Raw genomic sequence first — 25,899 nt, 5'->3', positions numbered from 1 at the left:
ACGCATGGAGCACGACGCTGAGCAGGCATATGTGCTGGTTTCGGTCTCCCGTCGTTGTTGAGGGAGGCCACACACGCAATAATCCCATGGAACGATCGGTCGATCGAGAGAGCCTGCCCGCGTGGTCAGCGCACGCGTACCCTGCTTCCCCAGAGCAAGACCGCCTTGCGTACTTTGCAGATTACGATCCAATCATTCGTGTGATCGTGTCAATTAATTAGATTAGAATTTAGAAAAAAAAAATACCGTGGTCTAACCGCTCCCCGCGTTGCGCGAGCTGCACGTGCACATCGACTCATGCTAGCTAGTGTATGGCCAACTTCGCCTGGACAACTATACGTACGTTTGCCGGGTCCGCATTCTGTTTTGGTTTTTTTGAGGGTGTCCGCAGTCTGTTACGAGGCGTGCATACATGTCTTTATGGTTGTGGGTAAACAAATTTCGGGGGCTGATCGGTCAATTGTGAGTTGTGACTCTTGATGATTTTGTACAGTGAATTAGCTTCATCTAACCATGTCCCTTGATTAGGAACGGTGTGATAAGTAGACTAGCCGAGCGCTACCGGTACCCCCTCGTCGTCTCCCCGAGCGAGGCGACCGGGGCGGACCCTTCCTCCCCCGCCGCCAAACTCTCCTCCCTCCCTCCCTCCCGCCGGTGTTGTCGGCAGGCGTGGTCGGGTGCTTGCCCGCGCGACGCCGTGAAGCCGGCGATGGCGCCCCCCTGCCTTTTCCTGTTGCGGTTTCTGGCTCGGGCGACGTGCTCCGGTGCCGGTCGGCGGGCTGTGCCCCGAGGCTGCTCGGACGACGGCGCGACCCCTTAGCGGCGGTGGCGGCTGGCTGCGGGGCTTGGCCGGCAACGCCATGATGGCCCAAATCTAGACCCTTAGGGCCTAGATCTGGGTCGGGGTGGGCTAGTTCGGTCTCCGACGGGCTGTCTTCGGCTGGTCTGGCGTGATACTGCGATGAGGGCGACGGCTCTTGTGCCGCGTCTGCTGTAGCGTGGCGACGGGAGCTTAACGGGGCCGGTCTGGGCCCGGCTGGGCACAGGGTCCAGCATGCCCCTGTTCCTGTGCCCGGTCTGCTACCGCTTGAGCCGGTGGAGGTTGTCTCCATCCACGCAGTTATGGTACTGCCGGTCCCTATATACGGTGGATGTGTCTCAGTCCAGTCGGTCTCGTTGTGTTCGTTGTGGTGAGACGATGGTGGTGTTCTCGTCACTGTGGTGGCGCATGTTGGTGGGTTGTTGGCATGGTGAAGCTAAGGATTGGTTTCGGGCGGTGGGTGCGAGGGGTCGGGAGAAATCTTGTTCGATCTGGCCAAGACCGGTGCGATGACGTCTGCGAGCGCCCCTCCCTTCCTAAAGGGCGTTAAATGTACCTCTCCCCCACTCCCCTCCGTGTGCGGGAAGAAATCCTAAGACTTGTCCGGACAGCAGCTCGTCGTCGTCGCAGTTCTTCTTGAAGATGTTGCTTGGCATGCAACAATCAGATGGCACTGAAGTGTGGTGGAATTATCCGGTGGGCGCCACAGTTGCGGGACACTACAACTTTCGTTGATTCGGTGCAGCTCGCATTTTTTCGTTTCTTTTTCTTTTGTCTCTTCTTTTGAGCATGATTATGTCGTTTGTTCCAGCACCTATCATTGATTGTATCGATTGGTTGCTTTGTAATATAAAGCGGAGGAAAATCCTTTTTCGTCATTAGTAACGGTGTAGCCGTGTAGGTGTTAAGAATTATGCATTCAGATTATAGGATCTCTCGTTGTTTATGTGTGATGATGAGATATGGTGTTAGGTGCTTTAGATCGATCAAGGTTCAATGGCAACAAGTGCACCTCGAAGTGATGATCCTTACATACTTCTTCCGTTCTTAAATATAAGACTTTTTAAAGATTGCACTATGAACTACATACGGATGTATATGGACATATTTTAAAGTATAGATTTACTCATTTTGCTTCGTATGTAGTCTTTTAATGAAATCTTTAAAATGTCTTATATTTTGGACCGGAGGGAGTATATGTGTATGACAACTTCCTGCATGTCGTTGATAAGGTCAGGTCGACTCGGCGACAAGCCAGGTTGGCGGATCGTTTCTATAATGATAGTGGTTGTTCAGCTGTCTAAAGACGCTAGTGTAATTTTTATTCAGTGTACTTCGTATTTTTGTCCAGCGGTCTAAACCCTAAGCTTTTCGTAAAAGGCTCTCAATTAGTACTAGGAAACTAAGTATCTCCGTCCCGGACAGAATATACTGATTTAAAATACGGAAATTGCGTTTGGTGGCCGAACTTCATGGGGCCTTTAAATTTAAAATTCAAATTTCATGAAAATTCATATTTTTACATTTTAAAAAATTCTAAAAAAATACAGGGATAAGTGAAGGCGTAACACACATGTGTGTAAATTTTCAGAAAAAAATACATTGAAATGAGGGCTGCGCAAAAAACACAAATCTAAGGCTTTTTTACACATGACACTATTCATAGTTTCAGGTCATGAATTTATCTTTTTTTTTGCAGACCGTATTTCAAGGTATTTCATCCTAAATCTATACACACATACACATAACATTCATCTTTACTTGCAATTTTTTCATATTTTTTTGAAACCGAAAATTTTATATTTTAAATTATTCAAAAATTTCAGCTTCATAAAGGCCAAGCTTCAAACGTCCGCTCTTTTTAAGATACACATGTGTATGTGTGGCGTTGAGCAACAAGGCAGGGATATAAATGATGGGCCAATGTGCAGCATCTCTCGCAAATGTTTTGCGTCATTTCTGGCAACCATATTTCTTTATCGAAAACGACACAAAAAAGAGCGAGAGTCAACCCGAATCCCGAGAGTTACATCCTACTTCCTCCGTTCCTAAATATAAGTCTTTTAAAAGATTTAACTAGTAGACTATGTACGAAACAAAATGAATATATCTACACTCTAAAGAATGACTATATACATCTATATGTAGATTTCTAATGAAACATCTAAAAAGACTTATATTTAGGAACGAAGACGGTATGTCACTGTTTTTTGTGTAAATTTTTGTTAGAATTTTTTCTTCTTGTTTTCTTTTCTATGCTTAATGAAACATTTGGATGTGCAACAATAAGGGCATATTCTAGGGGAAAAGATTACATCCCACCGGCTGATCCGGTTGATCCATCCGCCGCCCGCTCGTCCGTTAGATCTCGCCTCGATCACGAACCATTTCCCGAAACTGGCTCGTTGTTTCAGAAACTGGCTCGTTGTTTCAGAAACTGGAGCGTTGTTTCAGGAACGGGGGCTGAAGCTGGAGCACTCCAGGTTCCTCGTCGTGGCTCCTCTGCTACCGGGGACGAGTCTGCCGGAGTCCGGTGAACCGCCGCCGCCGTCGGTCCTCGCCAACTCGCCGGATCCCCACCTCGTGCGGCGAACGAGGAGGTGTGGGGCACGGACGCCGACGAGCTCCCGCTGTCTGGGAGCTTCTCTGCCTCGCTGGAGATGCGTCCCTGCTCATGCGCCCGACTCTACGTTGAGCATGGATCCCGGCTGCAACGTGACTTTCGTTGCAAAAATTCCTGAAACTCGACCGTTGTTGCAAAAAATTATTCGTAAAAATACCTATGTTACAGGAAGACGAAGAAAAAAAAACATCTGCAACAAGCAATTGTTTCTGAAACTCGACCGTTGTTTCAGGAATTAACGGATCCAAAGTTTATTTCTTGCAACAAAGCGAAAGTTTCCGCAACTCGAATTCGTTTCAGGAAATAAATATTGACCATGCGGCGGGGATGCGGGGTGTTAGATCGGCATCCGACGACTAGCTAGGTGATGGATAACTTTTAAAAATCATCCGGCGGACGCGTAGCGTTCTCCATCTAGACATATCCTAGAAACAATTGCCGCGGAGCAAACCGAACGAAGAGTTCTAGTTCACCCATCAAAGGCCAACCAAAACTGGAAAGGAAAAGATTACATCCCACCGGCTGATCCCGCGCGATCCATCCGCTGTGCGCTCATCCGTTGGATCTCGATCTGATGACGAACCGTTACCTGAAACTGGATCATTGTTTCAGGAAACGGTCATGAAGCTGAGCTCCTCACTTTTCCACCCTGCGGCTCCGCCTCGGCTCCGGCGACCTCGCCCGCCGCCTGCTTGTTGCCGCTCAGCCTCGCCGGAGTTGCCGCCGTTGCCATGGCCTTCCCCGCCCTGCTCCCGGCCCCGTCGGCGAGCTCCCGCGACCACGGGGCAGCCGCCTCGCCTCACGCGGCCAGGGGGCAGCCGCCCGTCGCCCCACACCGCCGGCGTGCTGCGGCGTCCCAGTCCGCTCTCGGCTCCGCCGTAGCCCCTCGGCCACGCCGGCGAGCTCCCGCAACCAGGGTGCTAGACGCCTCGCCGCCCGTCGCCCCACACCGCCGTAGCGCCGCCCCATCCCAGCCCGCTGCAGAAAATTCCTGAAACATGACCTTTGTTGCAAAAAAATCTTCCGCAACAGCACCTATGTTTGCATAAAGACGAACAATTTTTTTTTCTGAAACAAGCAATTGTTTCTGAAACTCGACCGTTGTTTCAGGAATTAATGGGTCCAAAGTTTATTTTTTTGCAACAAAGCGATTGTTTCTGCAACTCGAACGTTGTTTCAGGAATTAAGTCCAAAAACGGATCGGACGGCTACGCGCGAGATCGAACGGCTGTCCAGGTGATAGATGTTTAGTAAATATCCACCGATGGATGCGTAGCAGCTCCCAAACAGGAAGGGGAGTTGTGCACAAAAAACAAGCTCTCCAATGAACTGTGACGGTCGGTCTGTCCGTCTCAAAACAATCAGAGTTTAAATAAGCCGTCTCCGTCAAATCTAGCGCCCTCCAAATCAAGGCCGATGCAGAGTCACGCTTGATGGCGTCACGAGGTAGCTTGCTAATCGGAATCGTCGTAGTGTCATCCTGGATTGCCTCGCAACCAATGTGTTAAATAAGGTGAGCATTAACAAACAAGCGACAGACTTGATTAAGGAGGTCCCTTTGATGCGACCCCGAAAAGAAAAGCAAAGCAACTTAAAGAGTGAATTGCGGAAAATCACCACATCAAAACTAGAAAACACTCTTCTATGAATTTATGGTAGAAAACACTGTTTCCGGACTTAATCATTTGTACTACACTGACTTGTTTGTTTGGGCATTTTAACCTTGATTATGATAAGTGAAGCCTAGTTAAAACCTGGCCCCACCTGTCATAATTTATACCTATTAATAAAAGAAATGAATATTCTTTGTTTGTTATGTTATTTTATAGAAAACCCCCTGATATTTTTCATATTAAATCCGTACTACATATCAAATGTTTTTTTAAAATACTCATATCTTCTAAACAATAATTTCAAATTTAACATGTTATATATGGAATTTGATTACAAAAACATGTAGAGTTTAAATATGATGTTATTTTACCTGTTAACCATTTAAAAAAAATACTATTTAGGTTGTAATCTTAATCAATAATGCATTATCCGTCTTTCTTTCATATCAGTATTGATCCGGATTATGGATGAACATCTCAACAAAATCAGGATTGAAGACGAAATTGAAGAACACTTGTCCGTTTCTTTGTACGTATTAAAACTTCATGCAAGCCGTTTTTAAATAGAAAATCTGTGAAATCTTGAACCGCGATTTTGTAGGATAAGACCATTTTTGTTTGGGTCGTAGCTACAAATACTTAGACTATAGACCGTTTTTTTTGTAAATTAAGAGTGTGCGGTAGTCAGAATAGAGTCGCAGATCGGTGGCCAAATATATCCGCTCCGAGTACGCCACGGCTATGTGGGTGGACTCAGTTCCATCTTGTATCGAGGATATATGGCCTCGTGATTGTAACACTACAACCTTGCAATAAAACTTCCTTTATCTAAAAAAAAACAACGTGTGTTATTCTTTTCCCCGTTCAAGATTAAAATCGGGCCCACCTGTCATTATCAAGATTGAAACCGACCCACCTATCATAATCCAGGTTAAATGCCTAAACAAATGGACTAGTACTTTCTGCAAATGATTAATCACAAAATCAGTGTTTTTCCGCCATAAATATGTAGAAGAGTATCTTATGCAACCATACACTTTAATGTGGTGGTTTTTTGTAATTCATTCCAACGTGCGACACCATATGGCCCAAGCTATACTAGCGACGGGGCGACCGACCTTTGCCACCGGTGTACAAAGCCCATTTCAGTGTCGTTCCCGCTTCGTCCATACTGCCGCTTCCTCGCCTAATTACTATTTGGTGCCTGACATTTTCCCAAACTGACGCACACCCTCTAGTTTGTTCGGTTCTATTTGGCCCGCCCGTTAAGCGTTCTCAAAGGCGACTTCGTTTCGGTTTTGGGAATCTTCCTGCCGTTTATGGAATCTTCTAATGGTTCTTCCTTTTATTTTTCTCAATTTTTTGGTCGGTTTTATTTGTTTTTTCTCTCTCTTTCTTTTCCTTTTGTTTTTATATTCTTATTTTTTAAAGATGTGAATAATTTTAAATTCAAAAACTTCCTTCAATTTTCTGAACTTTTGTTGTTGTTTTGTGAACTGTTTTAAAATTCATGATTTCCCCCTCAAACATTTGAACTTTCCGAAATCCATGAACATTGTTTCATAAGTTTGTGAAAAAAATTCCCTCAAAATCATGAACTTTTTCCAAATCTATGAAACAGGTGAATTTTTCAAATGCATGATTGTTCTTTCAAATGCTTGAAGTTTTCTCAATCCTGACCTTCTCTTGGGTGCTTAATCTTTTTCAAATGCGTGAACTTTTTTAAAAATCATCAATTTTTCGAGTTTATGAACTTTTCTTTTCAAATCCATGAACTTTTCGAATGCATGATTTTTCTCTCAAACACGTGAAATTTTTTCAACCATGAACTTTTCTTGAGTTCATGAACTTTTTCCAACGCGTGAACGTTTTTAAAACTTGTGAACTTTTCGAGTTTGTGATTTTTTTTTCAAATCCATTAACTTTTTTGAGTTCATGAAACTTTTCCAAGTCCGCAAACATCGTTTCAACCCATGATTGTTTCTCATTTCGTGAGCAACTTTATTCATTTCCTTTTTTTAGCAAAATCGCAATTTTTGCTTGAAAATTCATCATTCAATCGGTCAACGGTGGGCCGATCAACCCGACCATTCAACCGCGAACCTGTCAACTGTGAACCGAGCGATCAGAGCGGGAAATCCATATTTGCCGCTCTCTGTGACAAATTGTCGCTGATTCGGCCAGAGCTAACAACCTGCCGAACAAGATGGCCCAGCCCATTTATCAGATAACGTATAAGCGACATTTTCCGGCCTTGGGAACCTTCTGAAAAGTTCCTAAATCGGTTTTTCAGTGGTTTTTGGCTTTCTATTACAGTTTTATTTTTCTTCCTATTTTTGTTTCAATTTCTTTTTATTTTTGCTTTTTTTCTTTTCTTTATTTCGTTTTCTGTTTCTTTTCTTCTGCTTTCCTTTTTCTATTTCAAGGTTATTTTGTTTTTTTAAACTAAGTTCATGTTTGAAATTTTTTCATAAATCTGGACAAATGTTATAAATTCAAACAAATGGTCGTTTTTCAACAAATGGTCATCACTTCAAAAAAAGTTTGGGATTTTCAAAAAATATACTTGTTTTCCATAAACTGTTCCTTTTTTTTGGAAAATGTCCTTGTTTTCGTTCTTGTTTTTTTCCTTCAAATATTTTACCATTTTTCCTTTTCCTGTTTCTTTTGTTTGACATTTTAAAATTTTGTTCTCAATTTAAAAATATGTTCTCATGTCCAAACTTTTGTTCACAATTTTTATTTAAATGTTCATGCTTCAAAAAATAGTCTGAAATTGCAAAACATGTTTGTGATTTCAAAATGTGCTTATCTTTTAAAAACAATTCGTGTTCTAAAAATTGTTCTCGTACTCAAACATAGTGGTATTTTGCCAAAAAAAAATGTGTTTGTCAAATATTGTTCTGTCTTGTAAAAAATGTTCCTATTTTTTGAAAATTTGTTCACAATTTGCAGAAAATTACTCGAAACAATTTTCAAAGTCCTGATTTTTTTGGAAAACATGAACATTTTTTTGAAATTACCAAGCATTTTTCAAAAGACAAACATTCTTTGAACTTGTGAACAAAAATTTGTAATTCCTAAAAGACGTTTTGAAGCATGAATAGTTTTTGAAATTTTGAACTAAATTTGAAAATTAGAATTTTTTAAAAAACTTCTGAACACAATTTGAAAAGTGGAACCTTTTTTGAAACTCCAGAAACAATCAAAACATGAACTTTTTTTGCAATTTGCAAACAATTTTTGAAAACAGGAACATTTGTTTACTGACTGAACGTTTTTTTTTGGAAAGTTGTGAATTTTTTTTGAAAAAACATTCGCAATTTTTTAAAGACAAGAACATTTTTTTCAAAATCCTGAACATTTGTTGAAGTTATGAATAATTTTTAGAACATAAACATTTTTTAAAATTTGGGAACAGTTTTTGAGGACCCGAACACTTTTCAAATTGATGAATTTTGTTTGTAAACATGATTTTTTTAAAACCCCGAACATATTTTCAAATTTTCAAACAATTTTGATTTCTAAAATTTTTGAACTTTCGAAAAAGGATCGGGAAAATGAAAGAAAAAGAAAGAAATAGAGAAGGTAAAAAAGAGAACGAAACGAAAAGAAAAGAAACAAAAATGAAATAAAACAAAAAAAAACCTGAAAGAAAACAACAGAAATAGAAAAAACCCTAGCAACGTGACGCTAACACAAGAATCGCGCACGGCGCACTAAGCCCTTCAACTTCTTGTTCCCTGTGTGAAACCCCACATAACGTGGCGCACAACGCATTCGATAGGAGCTTCCGTGAGAGCGCCAGAAAAACGATGCATCACGAGCAAGCGCTGACCTTCTCGTTGGGCCAACCCACGTGGCAGGGGTGCGTGAGCGTTGCATTCGCCAATTAGCGCATAAGGCGCTAAAGTGGAGGACTCGCTTCCTCATTTGTTTGTGTTTACTGCACAAGAGCTAGAGTGCATGGTCATGGTTTCAGTTTTTAATTTACCGAAACAAATATAGAATCCACCCACAAATATACCTAAATAGAGACATAACTGTTGAAAATTTGCCCTAGAGGCAATAATAAATTAGTTATTATCACACTTCCTTGTTCATGATAATCGTTTATTATCTATGTAATAATTGTATTGATTGGAACTCAAATACATGTCTGGATACATAGACAATATCGTGTCCCTAGTGAGTCTCTACTAGACTAGCTCGTTGATCAAATATGGTTAAGATTTCCTAAGCATAGACATGAGTTCTCATATGATAACGGGGTCACATCATTAGGAGAATGATGTGATGGACAAGCGCCAACCATAACCATGAGATCATGCAACTCTGTGACACTGGAGGAATGCCTTGTATGTATCGAAAGTCACAACGTAACTGGGTGACTATAAAGGTGCTCCATAGGCATCTCCGAGGGAGTTTGTTGGGTTCGCATGGAACGAGACTGGGATTTGTCACTCCGTATGAAGGAGAGGTATCTTTGGGCCCACTCGGTAATACAACATCACAAGAAGCTTGCAAGTAATGTGACTAATGAGTTACTCACGGGATCTTGTATTACGGAACAAGTAAAGAGACTTGCGGGTAGCGAGATTGAAATTGGTATGGAGATACCAACGATCGAATCTTGGGCAAGTAACATACTCGTGGACAAAGGGAACTACATACGTGATTGACTGAATCATTGACATCGTGGTTCGACCGATAAAGATCTTTGTGGAATATGTAGGAACCAATATGGGATTCGAGGTCCCACTCTTGGTTATCGACCAGAGAGGTGTCTCGGTCATGTCTACATGACTCTCGAACCCGTAGGTTCCGCACGCTTAACGTTCGATGACGCTAGAGTAGTACTGGGATATCTACATTGGTGACCGAATGTTGTTCGGAGTCCCGGATGAGATCTCAGACATCACGAGGCACTCCGTAATGATCCGGAGGTAAAGATTTATATATGGGAAGTCATATTCAGGGTTCCGAATTTTTTTCGGGATTTTTGGGCATTGTACCGGGAAGGTTGTAGAAGGTTCTAGAGTGGGTCCCACCTGGATGGGGACACACATAGACGCCTTTCAGCGGCCGCAGCCGACCCCATCTGGAAACGTCCGCCGTCGCGGCGGTTGGCGTGGTGGGTGTCAGCAGCAACAGCCGAACGACGCTCCGGGTGGAACCGCTCGCCCTCCATAGCAGCAGCCGGCTCCGTGGTACGCCGATCAGAATCCATGGATCGGGGTCGTGCACGCTTACTCCATGCTAGTTCCCCGTGCTCGAGCTCCCGGTCTCCTCGGCCCCCGACCCCGGTCGCATGAGGCCTTCTACACCCTGCCCGAGCCGTACGTAGCATCGTACGACCCTCTCTCACTCGGCCAGCCGACGCAGTCAGGCGGGCACGCAACGCAGTCAGGTGGGCTTGCCCCGGCCCCCTGGGAGCCGTATTTGCTCGCGGCACTGCAGTCCGCCCATACACCAACAAACTACAACGACGGTGGTGACTGGTACTTGGATACCGGCGCTACGACCCACATGGTTGCTCATCCCGGTACTCTCCACACCTATTATCCCATCAACACTTCTACTCGCATCACCGTCGGTGACGGTTCCTCTCTTTCCATTACTCATATAGGACATGCTTCTTTTCCCTCCTCCTCCATCCCACTTTCTTTATCCAATATCTTAGTATCCCTGACCTTATCAAAAATCTTGTTTCCGTTCACTACTTTACACGTGAAAATCCCGTTACTGTTGAATTTGACGAGTTTGGTTTTTCTATCAAGGACGCCCGTACCTGGATGGTGCTTCACCGATGTGACAGTCCTGAAGACCTCTACCCGATTGGATCCACTGCCTCCTCCAGCTCCACCGCCCCTGTTGCACTCGCCACCGGCATGGACCTTTCGCATGCTCGCTTGGGTCACCCCATCCCAGCCACCCTTCGTCATATTCTTCGCAGTTTTTCTTTCACATGTAATAAGAACGAGAATCACTCCTATCACGACTGTCGCCTTGGCAAACATACTCGTCTCCCCTTTTGTGCTTCTTCTCATGTTGCCTCATATCCGTTTGAGTTAATTCATAGGGATGTGTGGACATCTCCTGCTGCAAGTAATACGGGCTTTTCTTACTATCTCGTCATCCTTGATGATTTTTTGCACTATGTGTGGACCTTCCCGTTGCGGCGCATGTCCGATGCCATCACCACCCTTGTTGCTTTTTACTCCAACGCCTCTACGCAGTTTGGGCGTCCCATCCTTGCGTTCCAAACAAACAATGGGAAGGAGTTCGACAACCTGGCTGTTCGTACTCTCCTCACCACACATGGCACGATATTTCGTGTGACTTGCCCCTATACTTCGGAAAAGAACGGTCGGGCTGAAAGCGTCCTACGCACCCTCAACGATTGCGTTCGTACGCTTCTCTTTCATGCCAATGTGCCTCCACACTTCTGTCCCGACTCCCTCGCCACCGCATCCCTTCTCCTTAACATATGGCCTTGCCGTACTCGTGGCAATATTGCACCTCGTCATCTTCTCTTTGGTTCCCCACCCTCTTATGCCGAGCTTCGCATCTTCGGCTATCTCTGCTACTCTAGCATCGCCGATACCATGCCCATAAGCTTGCTCCTCGCTCCGTTGCCTGCATCTTCCTTGGCTACCCAGCCAACATAAAAGGATATTGTTGTTATGTTCCCGTCTGCCACCGTGTCTTCACCCGGCGACACGTTTACTTTGACGAGAAGGTGTTTCCCTTTCAGCGGGTACCTACAGTTGTCGCATCACCGCCGGTCACCGGCGGCCCTTCGACACCACCCTCTGGTGGACGGTCTCGGTTGGCCCTTGGACCACTACTAGGTTTCGGCATTGCTCGCATCGTGGACCGGCCTGCCGACGACGCTTCTTCAACAACCGTGGGTTTATACTCCGGTTCGGCCGGCTCCTTCGAAGATGTGACCGACTCATCCACGGCTGGCTCCTCCGTAGCCGGCCCATCTGCAGTTGGCCCCTTCGCACCCAACCCTTCAACGGTCGGTCCCACTTCAATCGGCCACCCTGCGTCCGGTCCCTCCAACACCGACCCCTCCACAGTCAGCCCGTCTACAGACGGCCCCTCTGAAGCCGGCCCTTCGGCAACCGGCCCATCGGCAGCCGGCTCCATCACGCGGGCTAGGGTCAGTATTCATCAACCGAGCCTGCGATACTCCAGTGACGAGTACCTTCCAGCAGCATCCAGCTCCGAGGCGTCACCACTTCTTGTTTCTGTGCGGGCCGCACTCCGTGATCCTCACTGGTTGGCCGCGATGCAGGAAGAGTTTGACGCTCTTCAGCGAAATCACACCTGGACCTTGGTTCCGCGGCCTCCTCGTGCTGATGTCATTAGCGGCAACTGGGTCTTTCGCCATAAGACCCGCTCCGATGGCACTCTTGAGCGCTACAAGGCTCGGTGGGTGGTCCACGGTTTCCGTAAGCGAGCTGGTGTTGACTTCACCGAGACGTTTGCGCTAGTCGTCAAACCCGACACGATTCGCACTGTTCTCCAGTTAGCGGTCTCTCGTGGCTGGCGTGTTCATCAGATGGATATTTCCAACGCCTTCCTCCATGGTCATCTTGCCGAGCAGGTTTAATGTGAGCAACCCACTGGTTTCATCGACGCCACTCATCCGAGTCATGTGTGCTTGCTGTCCTGGTCTCTCTATGGCCTTAACCAAGCTCCACACGCCTGGTACCAGCGTATAGTTGGCTTTCTGCACACACTGGGCTTCTGTGTTACTCGCTCGGACGCCTCCTTGATTGTTCTCCACCACAGAGACACGACTGCTTATTTGCTACTATATGTCGATGACATCATCCTCACGACCTCCTCCACAACTCTTCTTCAACAGATTACTCTACGACTGCATACTGAGTTTGCCATCAAGGATTTGGGAGCCGTTCATTACTTCCTTGGCATTGAGGTTGTTCGGCGCCTGATGGCTTCTTTCTTCATCAACAGAATTATTCACATGAGTTGTTTGAGCGCGCTGGTATGCTCAACTGTCATCTTGTCGCTACTCCTATTGACACGAAGGCCAAGGTTTCTACTCAGGAGGGTTCACTCGTGTCGGATGCTCCATTCTACCGCTCTATTGTTGGTGCTCTTCAGTATCTGACGCTCATCAGACCAGACTTGCAGTATGTTGTGTAGCAGGTGTGCCTCCATATGCACGCTCCTCGTGATTCCCATTGGACGCTCGCGAAACGGATTCTTTGGTATATCCGTGGCACAATGTCCCTCGGACTCACACTCACGGCTTCTCCCTCTTTGGATCTGGTGCCTTACTCTGATGCTGACTGGGTTGGTTGTCCTCACACACGACGCTCCACGTCGGGCTACTGCGTCTACCTTTGTCCTTCATTTGTGTCATGGTTGTCCAAACGACAACCAACCGTATCGCGCTCCAACGCGGAGGCCGAGTATCGAGCAGTGGCTAACGCAGTTGCCGAGTGTTCCTGTTTTCGACCACTTCTACATGAGTTGCATCACGGTGTAACCAATTACATCAAGGCCACAATTGTCTACTGTGACAACGTCTCTGCTGTGTATCTTTCCGCCAACCCTGTTCATCATCGCCGGACGAAGTACATCGAGCTTGATATCCACTTTGTGCGCGAACCGGTCGCCCTTGGTCACATCCGGGTTCTTCATGTTCCGACCGCACAACAGTTTGCCGATGTGATGACTAAGGGACTGCTTACTTCCACCTTCGAGGAGTTTCGTTCGAGTCTCTCTGTCTCAGGTGACGCTTCAACTGCGCGCGCGCGCGAGGGGGGGGTGCTGAATATATATGTGTGCACTAGCAAAAGGGCCCGTGCATTGCAACGGGAGAGAAAAATACCACTTGCTTTTAATCTTTTTATAATCATTTTGATTTATTAAAATAATAAGCTAACTAACTAATGTAGTCAGTCCTATCCTATTTTGTTCACAAATCAACCCATTCATTGTTAATTCCACCATGATGAGAAATTGAGCGGAACAAGCAAAGCAAAACAAAGAGGCTACGTGAATTGATCAATGGACTGTTATCTTATTTCACTCATGGGGTAGAGAATGTGGGATCAGATGACAAACTGAAGGTGGTGTTCCATTCTCTGTCTCTACAACAATACAATCTTACATTCAATACATTCATTCATCAGCACACAAATCCCCTCAAAATAAAATTTCTTGCCGGTGCTTGGCACATGGTTGGAGGCATGGGGAGGGGATCTCACCAGATGATGAGTTCTTGCCGAAGGAGGGGATACGATGAGGGGAGCAAGGGTTAGGCGTCTCTATCTGGCCATAAGGAGTCGCTGTTGCCGCGCCATAACCTTGGAGTTCCTCGTGTGAGCCATGGAGGCCCGCCTCCACCTGCAAGTACTTCGCTCTGCCGCGCCTTATCCGCGCACCGCCGCCGTTCTGCATCGAGCAGACGCATCATCCCCAGTCACTGTAGCTGTCGCGTTGATTTGATCCAGAAGGTGTGCTCGAGCGCCGAAACGGGGGCAGCAAGTGGGCAGAGGTACGGCCGCGGAGGCGGGTGGGTTGAGATCGACAACAGTGGTGGTTGAGGTCGGCCGTGGCAACGAGTGGTGTGGCAGCGGCCTGGGCACAGGCCAGGGTGGACCAGGGTCGACGCGATGCGCTCGAGCGCCGCAAAGGGGGCAGTGAGCGGGGAGAGGTACGGCCGCGGAGGCGGATGGGTTGAGATCGGCGGCGGTGGCGGTTGAGGTCGGCCGCGGCGGCAAGTGGTGTGGCGGCGACCTGGGCACAGGCCAGGGTGGCCCAGAGTTGACGGGAGGAGACGATGCGTGCGGGTATAACTTTTGCAGCGAATTGTTTTTTTCTTTTGCGTTGCAGATAAATGATAGAGCACGGGTTGAATAACAAAAATTACAGGGGCTTTTTTATAAAAATATCGCGATGGGTTTTCCGACGGAAGCAATAGCCGCTTTATTATTACTAGCAAAAGGGCCCGTGCGTTGCAACGGGAGAAAAAAATATCACACGCTTTTAATCTTTTTATAATCATTTTGATTTATTAAAATAATAAGCTAACTAACTAATGTAGTGAGTCCTATCCTATTTTGTTGAGAAATCAACCCGTCCATTGTTAATTCCACCATGATGAGAAATTGAGCGGGACAAGCAAAGCAAAACAAAGAGGCTACGTGAATTGATCAATGGACTGTTATCTTATTTCACCCATGGGGTAGAGAATGTGGGATCAGGTCACAAACTGAAGGTGGTGTTCCATTCTCTTTCTCTACAACAATACAATCTTACATTCAATACATTCATTCATCAGCAAACAAATCCACACAAAACAAAATTGCTTGCCGGTGCTTGGCACACGGTTGGAGGCATGGGGAGGGGATCTCACCAGATGACGAGTTCCTGCCGAAGGAGGGGATACGATGAGGGGAGCAAGGGTTAGGCGCCTCTATCTGGCCATAAGGAGTCGTCGTTGTCGCGCCATAACCTCGGAGTTCCCCGTGTGAGCCATGGAGGCCCGCCTCCACCAGCAAGCACTTCACTCCGCCGCGCCTTATCCGCGCGCCGCCGCCGTTCTGCATCGAGCAGGCGCATCATCCCCAGTCACTGTAGCCGTCGCGTTGATTTGATCCAGAAGCTGTGCTCGAGCGCCGAAACGGGGGCAGCAAGCGGGCAGAGGTACGGCCACGGAGGCGGGTGGATTGAGATCGACAACAATGGTGGTTGAGGTCGGCCGCGGCAGCGAGTGGTGTGGCAGCGGACTGGGCACAGGCCAGGATGGACCAGGGTCGGCGCGATGCGCTCGAGCGCCGCAACGGGGGAAGTGAGCGGGGAGAGGTACGGCCGCGGAGGCGGGTGGGTTGAGATCGGCAGCGGTGGCGGTTGAGGTTGGCCACGGCGGCGAGTGTTGTGGCGGCGGCCTGTGCACAGGCCAGGGTGGCCCAGGGTCGACGGGAGGAGGCGATGCGTACGGGTATAATTTTTACAGCGAATCAATTTTTCCTTTTACGTTGCAGATAAATGATGAAGCGCTGGTTGAATAACAAAAATTATATGATTTTTTTATAAAAATATCGCGGTGGGTTTTCCGACGGAAGCAATAGCCTCTTTATTATTAGGTATAGACGTATATATATGTATATATATATATATATATATATATATATATATATATATATATATATATATATATATATATATATACATAATAGATGTATATGGTGTCATTGGGCCCACCTCCTAGTTCCTTGTATAGTTGAGGTAGATGCCCATCTTGTACCTATATATACGTGTCTAGTGCATCCAATCAATATTTAGTGTTGCACAGCCTAAACCTAATCATCTATACATGAATTATGATATAATACATTAAAAATCAAGATATAAATTGACAAGTTTCTATTTAATCTACCGATTAATGATCGACCAATTAATTCTGTTAATAGGTCGATTCATCGATTAATCTCTACTCCCAAACCAACCGAGCAGTTATCGGTTGCCGTTTTCTTAAACATTGGTCCAAACAACGTTTGCTTTAAAATTCTAGAAATATGACGTCAGAGTTTTAGTGTTTCCATCTTTTGTGTTGCCCAGATCCTCAACCTCATCAAATTTTACACCACGTGCATTCTCCACCTCCACCAATCACTCGAATTCCTAAATACAAATTGGCAAATCGTCTTCTTCCGGCGATCCCTAAACCGGCTCCCTCCGGCGACCCAAAGCGTGAAGCCTTCTATGGCCTCATGGAGCTCTCCCCAAACTGTTCACCATTAATAGGGGTCTTTGTCACTTCACTTGCATTAGCATATTGTTTGCTTATTTTGGTATATAGTTTGACCTTCGGTTTAGCCAACGCGGCTGCATTGCAATGTAGACTTTGGCAGAAACCTGGTAGATTGGTAGTGCGTTGTTTCGTGGGTGTTGCGGTAGCCTGTCCACGGTCACCTTGTTGTCCTTTCTAACTGTGGCAAGCCGCTGGATCCTCTGCAATTGATCTCTCTCTTCTTGTAGTCTTCTTGCAATACATCGACACGCAAGGTTTTTTTGTGTGGTAAAGAAACTCTAGAAATTTCGCCTGGCCGAAAACTCCGTCTGACCAATTTTTCAAACACGTGAGAATAAGAGGGAGTGATGATTTTTCCGCGTCATCTTACCTTCTCTGTTGAAAATTCAAAATTACTCCGTGGAATCTGCAGCTGTCATGACGTGATTGGCGTCCGTTCGAGCTGACCATGCGCGGCGAAGAGTCTGACACGGATCTCTTTGCGCGTTTACGTTCTTTCTAGGTATCTTTGCCGTGACAAAAGATTGACTGCTAGTACTTGAAAACAAAAAAAACAGTGGCCACTTCTATATAGTTCGTGACCAAGGATCTCCCATTTCAGCCCCGGCCCCAGGTAAAACTGCGAAATCATCCTTGCTTAATCTTTCATTGTAGAACCCAGACGAGCAAACCAACATTCATCAGCTGCAGCATGTCTAACCCTGCTATCATCATCATCGTTGTCATCTTCTTCGGTGCGCTCCCGATAGATCTAACACTGCTATCAAGAACGAACGATAATTCAAGATGATTTGGTGTCTAACTCCGAATTTTGCATCTCATTCATGCAGTTGTTACGGTGCTGGGCATCTTGGGATCCGTCGCCACAGCCTACTTCGTGTACAGGTACTTCGAGAAGAACGGCCTCCCCGCCATCAACATCAGCGCCGGCCCCGCGCCGGCCGTGGCGGGGAGCACGACGCTCTACGCTGTGGTGCCGGACTCCCAGATACGGGACGCCACCGTCGAGCGGTTCCTCAAGGAGATCGCCGGCGAGAAGCCAATCCGGTTCACCCCGCAGCAGCTGTCGGGCTTCACCAACAACTACTCCGCCCGGCTCGGTGCCGGCGGCTTCGGCGCCGTTTACAAGGGCATGCTACCAAACGGCCTCACGGTCGCCGTGAAGCGCCTCCACCCCGGCCACGACGACAGGACCTCGCAGGAGCAGTTCATGGCGGAGGTGGGCACCATCGGCAGGACGCACCACATCAACCTGGTCAGGCTGTTCGGGTTCTGCTACGACACCGGCGTGCGCGCGCTTGTGTACGAGTACATGGAGCACGGCGCGCTCGACTCCTACCTCTTCGACCGGAGCCGCGATGTCGGCTTCCATACAATGCGCGCCATCGCCGTCGGGGTCGCCAGGGGGCTCCGGTACCTCCACGAGGAGTGCCAGCAGAAGATCGTGCACTACGACATCAAGCCCGGCAACGTCCTCCTCGACGGCGGCCTCACGCCCAAAGTGGCCGACTTCGGCCTCGCGCAGCTGCTAAACCGGGCGGACACGCACAAGACCGTCTCCGGGATGCGCGGCACGCCTGGGTACGCCGCGCCGGAGATGTGGATGCAGGCCGGCGCCACCGAGAAGTGCGACGTCTACAGCTTCGGCATCCTCCTGTTCGAGATCCTCGGCCGGAGGAGGAACTTTGACGAGGCCGCGCCGGAGAGCCAGCAGTGGTTCCCAACGCTGGCCTGGACCAAGTACGAGAGCGGCGAGCTAATGGATGTCGTGGCGAGCTGTGACGGCGCGGGCGAGCAAGACAAGAGGACGGCGCATAGGATGTGCGAGGTGGCGTTCTGGTGTGTGCAGCAGCAACCGGAGGCGAGGCCGCCGATGGGCGTGGTGGTGAAGATGCTCGAGGGCGAGATGGACATTGCTCCGCCCGCGAACCCGTTCCAGCATCTCATGGCAACGCCGGCCGCGGGGAACCTGTGGACCACGGGGACGAGCACCTTGAACTCAGTGTCGACTTCGGCAAATGGTGTTCCTCGATCGTGGTAGCGACGAGATCGTAAGCTATGGGATGCTCTACGCTTGACACAGATCGCAAGCCCAAGGAGACCTTTTCCATGGAACAATAGACGTAGAGCATAGGCATACGTTGTTGTAAATTTGTATTTAAATATAAACCTTTTTAGGGTTTTTAATATGACCTATATACATATGTATATAGTTATATTTTAAAATATTCATTCATTTATTTTGTTTCTTATATGGTCCGTAATGTAATTTTTAAAAATGTTTATAGTTTAAAACAGAGAGTGTAATTCACAACGCGCACACGTCTAGCGATGGACCATGAAACAAAGTGAAGAAGGGGCCAACAACTTACTGAGGCCTTGTTTGGTACTAGTGTATTTGAGGGAATTTGTGGGGATTATCCCGGTCAAACCCCTCAATCACCACACATTCCATAACACCATTTGGTTCTAGTGTATTTGACATGTTTCATCCCCACATTTCCCCTCAAATCCCCAAATTATAGTGCATTTTTCTCAATACTCAATACACTACCCCTACCTAGTGTATTGGGGATAAATGAGGATTTGAAGGGATTGGGTTAAGGTTGGGGTTTCACCCAATTCCTTGGGGGATTATCCCTACCAATCTCCTCAAAAACACTAGTACCAAACAAGGCCTGAGTGGGCCACGTGCTGTTATTGGGTCAAATTTATAGATGACTAGTAAACTTGCACGTGCAATGCACGTTTAACCTTTGACCCAACTTTTCTTTTCATCATAGTTAGGGTGCACATACATTCAAATAAAATCATTTAATTCTTCTCTTAATTCCGACAAACTATGCTCACGTATTGGTCATTAGAAAAACAGAAAATTCAATACTACATATAATGCACTAATTGATTCCCGGACTGACTTAACTGAACTTCAGTAGGGGAGAACATCACCATACTTTCCTTCGTCATTGCCGGTCGCGCTCTAGACGGCCTGGCAACCGAATGCCTTGCCTTGAGACGAACAAGTTGTTTGAATAGTAGAGAGGCCAACATCTTCAAATACATTAAGCATTCCAATCCCAACCAATTCTGCAAGCCAATAACTTTCATCCAAACCATTGCCAACCACTCTCTTCCAGACCATTTTGAAAAGATCCACAATCATGCTCTGTTTCCTCAAGAAAACACTATTTCCGAGCTTCCTTTACACACAGAGCGCAGCTTCGAGGGTAGCTGCAATCAACTTATCGGACTGGCAATGCCTGTTATGCCCATAGGTAATAACTAAACATAACATAATATAAGAAAAGTTCAGATAGTATATCAACCACAACAATTCTCATCCAAAAACAGAATTATTGTCATGAAAATCGATGTGAAGTGGACAATCCACAATTCCGAATATGCTTCGAGGAAAACAAAAGTCATTTAAATCATCACCGTTATACAAGAAAGCACACACATACACAAACATGAACTCGTGAGAGTCTGGATCCTTTTTTATTTACCACTATTAACAAAAGTAGATCCTCTTTTAGTTGGCAACTATTATTGTTAGGCCCCAAATTAAATTACCGCAATTTATTAACATGATTGGACACATGCCCAACTGCCCAAAAAACTAGGTCTTGCAGCCAAATGTTGCAACCACATCTATACATAGAACAGAAAACAAATAATCAGATATTTGACTACTCGGTTCTCCTCAAACTGACCAAAGTGGAATGGTTATGGATACATCTTTTCCCGATTAACAGGTTCAAATTATGGTCAATCCTAGGACGAAATGCACAGATAAATTCATGCCAATAGTTGTGAATCAATAAAGAAAGAAAAACACTCACCTTCTTGTGCAACGAACATCCAATAATACAACTACAAATACTCCAGGAATATGGTGCAAGCATGGCGTTGTACATGATTTATCCAGTAACAGCTGGTGTAGGAACTTATTCTGAATTTTTTGAATCCCAAAGAAAAATCTAAAACTAAATTCTTCGATCTAGAAACCTCGTCCAGTCTGAAAAGAGATAACTAAAAGAAAAAAACACATGTATCCCTAGAGAGGGAGTTTTTGTTTACAACAATGGCTAGAAAATATATTGCTAAATCCCTGTAATAGCATATATATATAACAACCATATAGAGTTATGAATAATAAAATGAATGATAAAGGAAACTACACAGAGTAAATGTACTGCTACATGATACTGGAGCAAAGTAAATATATGTACGATCTTCAATCTTGCAGGCACATAATGTGTTGGATTTGTTTCTCAAGAGTTGTGTAGGTCATTGTAGGAACATCTGACTTCAGACTTTCGACTCTTGATCTCAAACCATTTTTAGTAACTAATCTGCAGATAAGTCGATATGGAACTAAGCTGAGATAAAAATAAGACTGAATTTCGCTTATTAAATCAAAGCACATAGGCGCTCACCAAAGATGAATAAATCAATTCTGATTTTTATGCATATGAGAATGTCTAAACACGAACACATCAACATTCACATGTATGAAGAGAGGCGAAAGCATGAAACATGAATTAAACCTAAATATTGCAATTTCTCTTAATGGCCTAACCCTATTCCATAGCCCACATCCAAAACCTACATCAAAACAATTCAACAAACATCATGATATTGTATGTTCCATTATCATGTTATAGCAACAAGAGCAGCTTAAAAAGGAAACTCGGTCTACCACTGGTTATTCGATCTTCATAAGAAAACGAGGCTTCAACTCAAGCTGTACGGCCAGAAAGAGTTCGTTCCGTTTGATACTTTCCCTTACAGATTCCCCAGTTCCACCTAAAATGCCAAGACACATGTAAAATTACATTTAGCCATGTTCTTTTACATATTTTCAGATATTTTTTGAGACAGAATGAGTACTAAATAATTGTAACCCCGGAGATTTTACATCTTTTCAGAATCACCCATCATAAGCATGCACCCAATAATTCCATGGTGCAAAAAATAAGAAACATCTATAGTTTCTTAGTCTTAAAGTCTGTCAACTAATATCAGTGTGGTGATCATAGTGTCACCAAACATGCACAAATGTTTACCATGGAAAACATTAATGTAAACGACACTATTGAAAAGTTTAAAAATGCGATTAGCACTAACCATTATCACATTCTTTGAAAATTACACAAATACCACATAACATAACATATTGTCTGCAATAATATAAGCACTCAAACAGGAATTATTTTGTTCTTCATCCAAAAGAGAGGTTCTTTATGGTAGGATTTTAGAATAGAAACAAGAGTACGTGGCGGCCCTGCTTCCTATTTTATATAGCATACACCAAATATTCAAAATGGTAAATTAGTTTTCATGCAATAGGATAGTGTGGGTAAGAGTGGAAATAGAAGGGCACCACTTTTGTCACTTTAATGCCATATATATGTGGAGAATGGTTCCCATAGGTGGTGCATGAGAACATCTACACTTCCATGTTTTATTGTGACCTAGCTCCACATGTCGTTCGTTGCAGCTATCTTTCACATGACTGTTCTGTTCCAATTCTTCAATGGCACATCCACCATTTCTCCACCACTAATGCTTAAGAAACTGAAGGATTTACAACAGTGGATGGCATTGAGAGGTGAGTAGTCATCTCTCATATGCACTATAAAAATCTGCCTCAACTTTGCCTTCTCCACAGTTGTACGCTCCTTCCTGAATCACCATCGTTAGTGCTGTCAGCCTCATACCGTGCTCCCACAGGCTCTAAAAAGACCTTGCAGTAACCGCAATATAGACTTCTGGCCTTTTAGCCTTGTCGTTGCTGCAACATCTGCTAGATGGTGTTGCCATCAAAAGTTATAGCGGTGAATCCAATGCTTGAGTCTCACACCGGCAGATCATGTTGAAGGGCACCCATCAGACTAACACTCTCCTCTATTTGCCTTCTCCTAGGACGACCGTTTGGGGCACCTAGGTGCATGGGCACCTTGACTAACTGTCGTTGGATCGTGTTTAACGGTTGATTTGAAAACTAATATAAATGTGCCAATTACCAGTTAATTTGGGAGGCGTAAATTTGTTGACTAGTGCATGCATGCATGCATGCATGAGACGTGATAGGAAGGTAGGAAATTAATCATAATTTATTACTTCCTCATATATCATTCATTGACTTCTAGAATAAATAATTGGCTATATACATATCTATGCATGTATATTATTTCAAATACCCGTGTGTACACAATTAGGCATATATATATATACATTCATGTATGTAAATAATTTAATGAGTATACATATACCTGTGTATATACATAATTTTGTTAATAGGTATATACATATCCATGCATGTACATAATTTGATAATGAGATAAAATCTTGAATAAATCATTGCATATATACATACCCACTTGTGTACGTGATTTTTGAGTAGGTATATACATACCATTTAATATACATGATTTCGTTAATAGGTATGTACATACCTGCGTATCTGCATACCCACGTGTTTGCATACCTATGTATGTACATAATCTCTACTAATAAAGGGGCAGTTGGTAGCCGGATCTCACCGGTTAATTTTCGTCTCTCCTCTCGTTGGTTTTTTTTCGTCACTCCTCCCACTGGGTTTTTTTCGTCACTCCTCCCATCATCGGTTTTTTGTCTCTCCACCTCACACGTAACAAAGAAAAACAGACAACAAGCCTCCACAACAAAGCCCTTCGCCGCCGCCGAGATTCAAGAGGAGCCGCCACTGCTGAGGTCCGAGAGGAGCCGGCTACCACGACCTTCTTCCCCAGCCGGCTGCCGCCACCCCCTCCCCGGCCTAGGTAGGTCTCGGCCTCCCTTCTCCCTTCGTCCAAGGCACCCTTCGCCGCCACCGAGATCCAAGAGGAGCCGCCCCCGCTGAGGTCCGAGAGGAGCCGGCCACCACGACCTTCTTCCCCAGCCGGCCGCCGCCACACCCTTCCCAGCCTAGGTAGGTCTCGGCCTCCCTTATCCCTTCGTGCAAGGCAAGGAACTCCCCTCCCTTACCGGATCTCCTCCCTTGGTCCAAGTCTGGGAGCTACCCTACTCGATCTCCTCCCTTTCTCCAAGGCCAGGAGCTCCCCTCCCCTACCAAATCCGAGGGAGAGAGAGGGCCAGGCCTTGCCACTCTGGTGTTCGTTTTGGATAGATCAGGCCGAGGGACTCGCCGTAGAGCCGGCACGTCGGCGGAGCAGCAGCAACCCGACAGATGGTGGGTGCTCAATCTAGCATTTTTTGGTGATTTTCCTATAGTTAGTTTAGCGCGGGGAGGGAGCAGCGCATTGCGGATTAGAAGAACGGACATTAAACTCTTCGTTAGATTAGTTCATATGATTATACTGCTAATATCATACTGTAGTTCATATTATAGCGGTGATGCCTCTTTAAATCCAACACTTAAATAACATAAATTGATCCTCTCAGTCCATGTACTATCATTATGTTGTATTAACAAATCTGTCTTTCTTTTTTCATATTGTGTAGGAATCAGATTTATGATAGGGGACACAACCAAATTTATACCATCTGTTGTATATTTTGTTCAACTGATGATACAAGGGAGAGTTTCCCTACGTTGCCAACTGACCCGCGGCGACGCGGAAGGAGAGTTCAAAAGTAGATGATATAAATTTTTCGTCCCTGTAGAGGAGGTTCGGAGGTCACGAGCATCTTCGACAGCCCGACTTCGCCGACAGTGACATAGACACCTCCTCCTAGATGCACACGCACATTACTGTTGTCCCTCTAGCACTCACAAGATTGATGACTATCCATTCATTGAAGTACCAACGAGTAAACAAATAGTGTGGTCCTAGGTACACATGGATGCATGGAGCCATTCATCATGTTTGTTTCGTCATTTGACTACAGGCGGAGCGGAATTGAGGAAATGCATCCCCATCAATGTAGCAGTTTTTTGTCCATCGATGATTCACTTGGGTAGATCATAGACATTATGCAACTTTTCAGTTCAGTTTGATTAATCCTATGTTGTTCTCCCCTTCGTTCTTCGGACGGTAGTGGTTGTGGTGGCCATCTTAATTGTTCGGATCATTCATATCTGTTTTGTTCAATAAACTTCGATTGTGTGGTCTTTGTTCTATTTCTTTAACTTAGTCTAAATTCTGGTTCATTAACATCTTTTCTTTTTTGCATTTTTAAGGTTCTAAGAACTCCGATATCATTGGTTACTCTTGGGGGCATTTTCATTTATTCTGAAAAAACATATAGATAAAGGTGCACCTATTTTACCGGAGGCATACCTGATATTTCCGGTGAGAGTTAGGCAGCTTAAAAAATGCAAAATATTTTATGCTACCTACATTTTTATGTTATTTTCTTAACCAGGTACATGAAGTTCAACCAATTCCAATGAAAGGACATACTCTGACAAAATGATTCGAACTGGGATATCTATAGTAGATGTTATGAATTCTAGAGTAGAAGGCCTGTCACACGAGGAAATTGTTGCTTAGATTTGCCAACGGTGGAAGATGTTGGTTTTAAAGGCTAGCAGGGACAACCAGTGGTAAATAATGTGGTTTTAAGGCTTTCTTTCGATTTAGGTGGAAATCTGTTCAGCGGACAAATCTTCCTTTTGGTGACTACAGACAAGGAGGTAAAACAAACAATATACAGACAAGTATGTTTTCTACATTGGGCCTCCTATTTGTGTTTGACTAAATTTGCAAAACATTGTCATTCAACTTATATATTATTTTCCTTGGTAATTTCCTTGCTTGATTAAACTGATTGCGCATATGTGAACCATTTTGAGTAATTTCCTTGAAGAGTGCAATGACTTCTTAAAGCACTCCGGCAGATGTCCTAATAGTCATTTCATATATGAACAAACTGCAAAAGATATGGACTGATATATGTCTTTGGGGGGAGTCAAATACATAAAGTCAACTAGGCGAGTGCCTCGAGTTTGCTACTCGATAAGCCAGCTTCAAAAGAAGAGCAACATGAAGCCGAACCAGCTGTAAATGGATGTAGAAAACTACATGTTTTGAATAAGAATTTGCATATAGAA

The 25,899-nt window shown here is 45.2% G+C and overlaps 1 pseudogene; it reads left to right on the top strand.

Annotated features, from left to right (window-relative positions):
• Positions 1-17,447: 17,447 nt before the first annotated feature.
• On the top strand, positions 17,448-19,046 carry LOC123403396 (annotated as a pseudogene).
• The last annotated feature ends 6,853 nt before the right edge of the window (positions 19,047-25,899 follow it).

This window comes from Hordeum vulgare, chromosome 6H (genome assembly GCF_904849725.1).
Source record: "Hordeum vulgare subsp. vulgare chromosome 6H, MorexV3_pseudomolecules_assembly, whole genome shotgun sequence".
Lineage (NCBI taxonomy): Eukaryota > Viridiplantae > Streptophyta > Magnoliopsida > Poales > Poaceae > Hordeum > Hordeum vulgare.
Note: the sequence above shows the minus strand (reverse complement) of the source record. Positions and strands in the feature narration are given on the sequence as shown.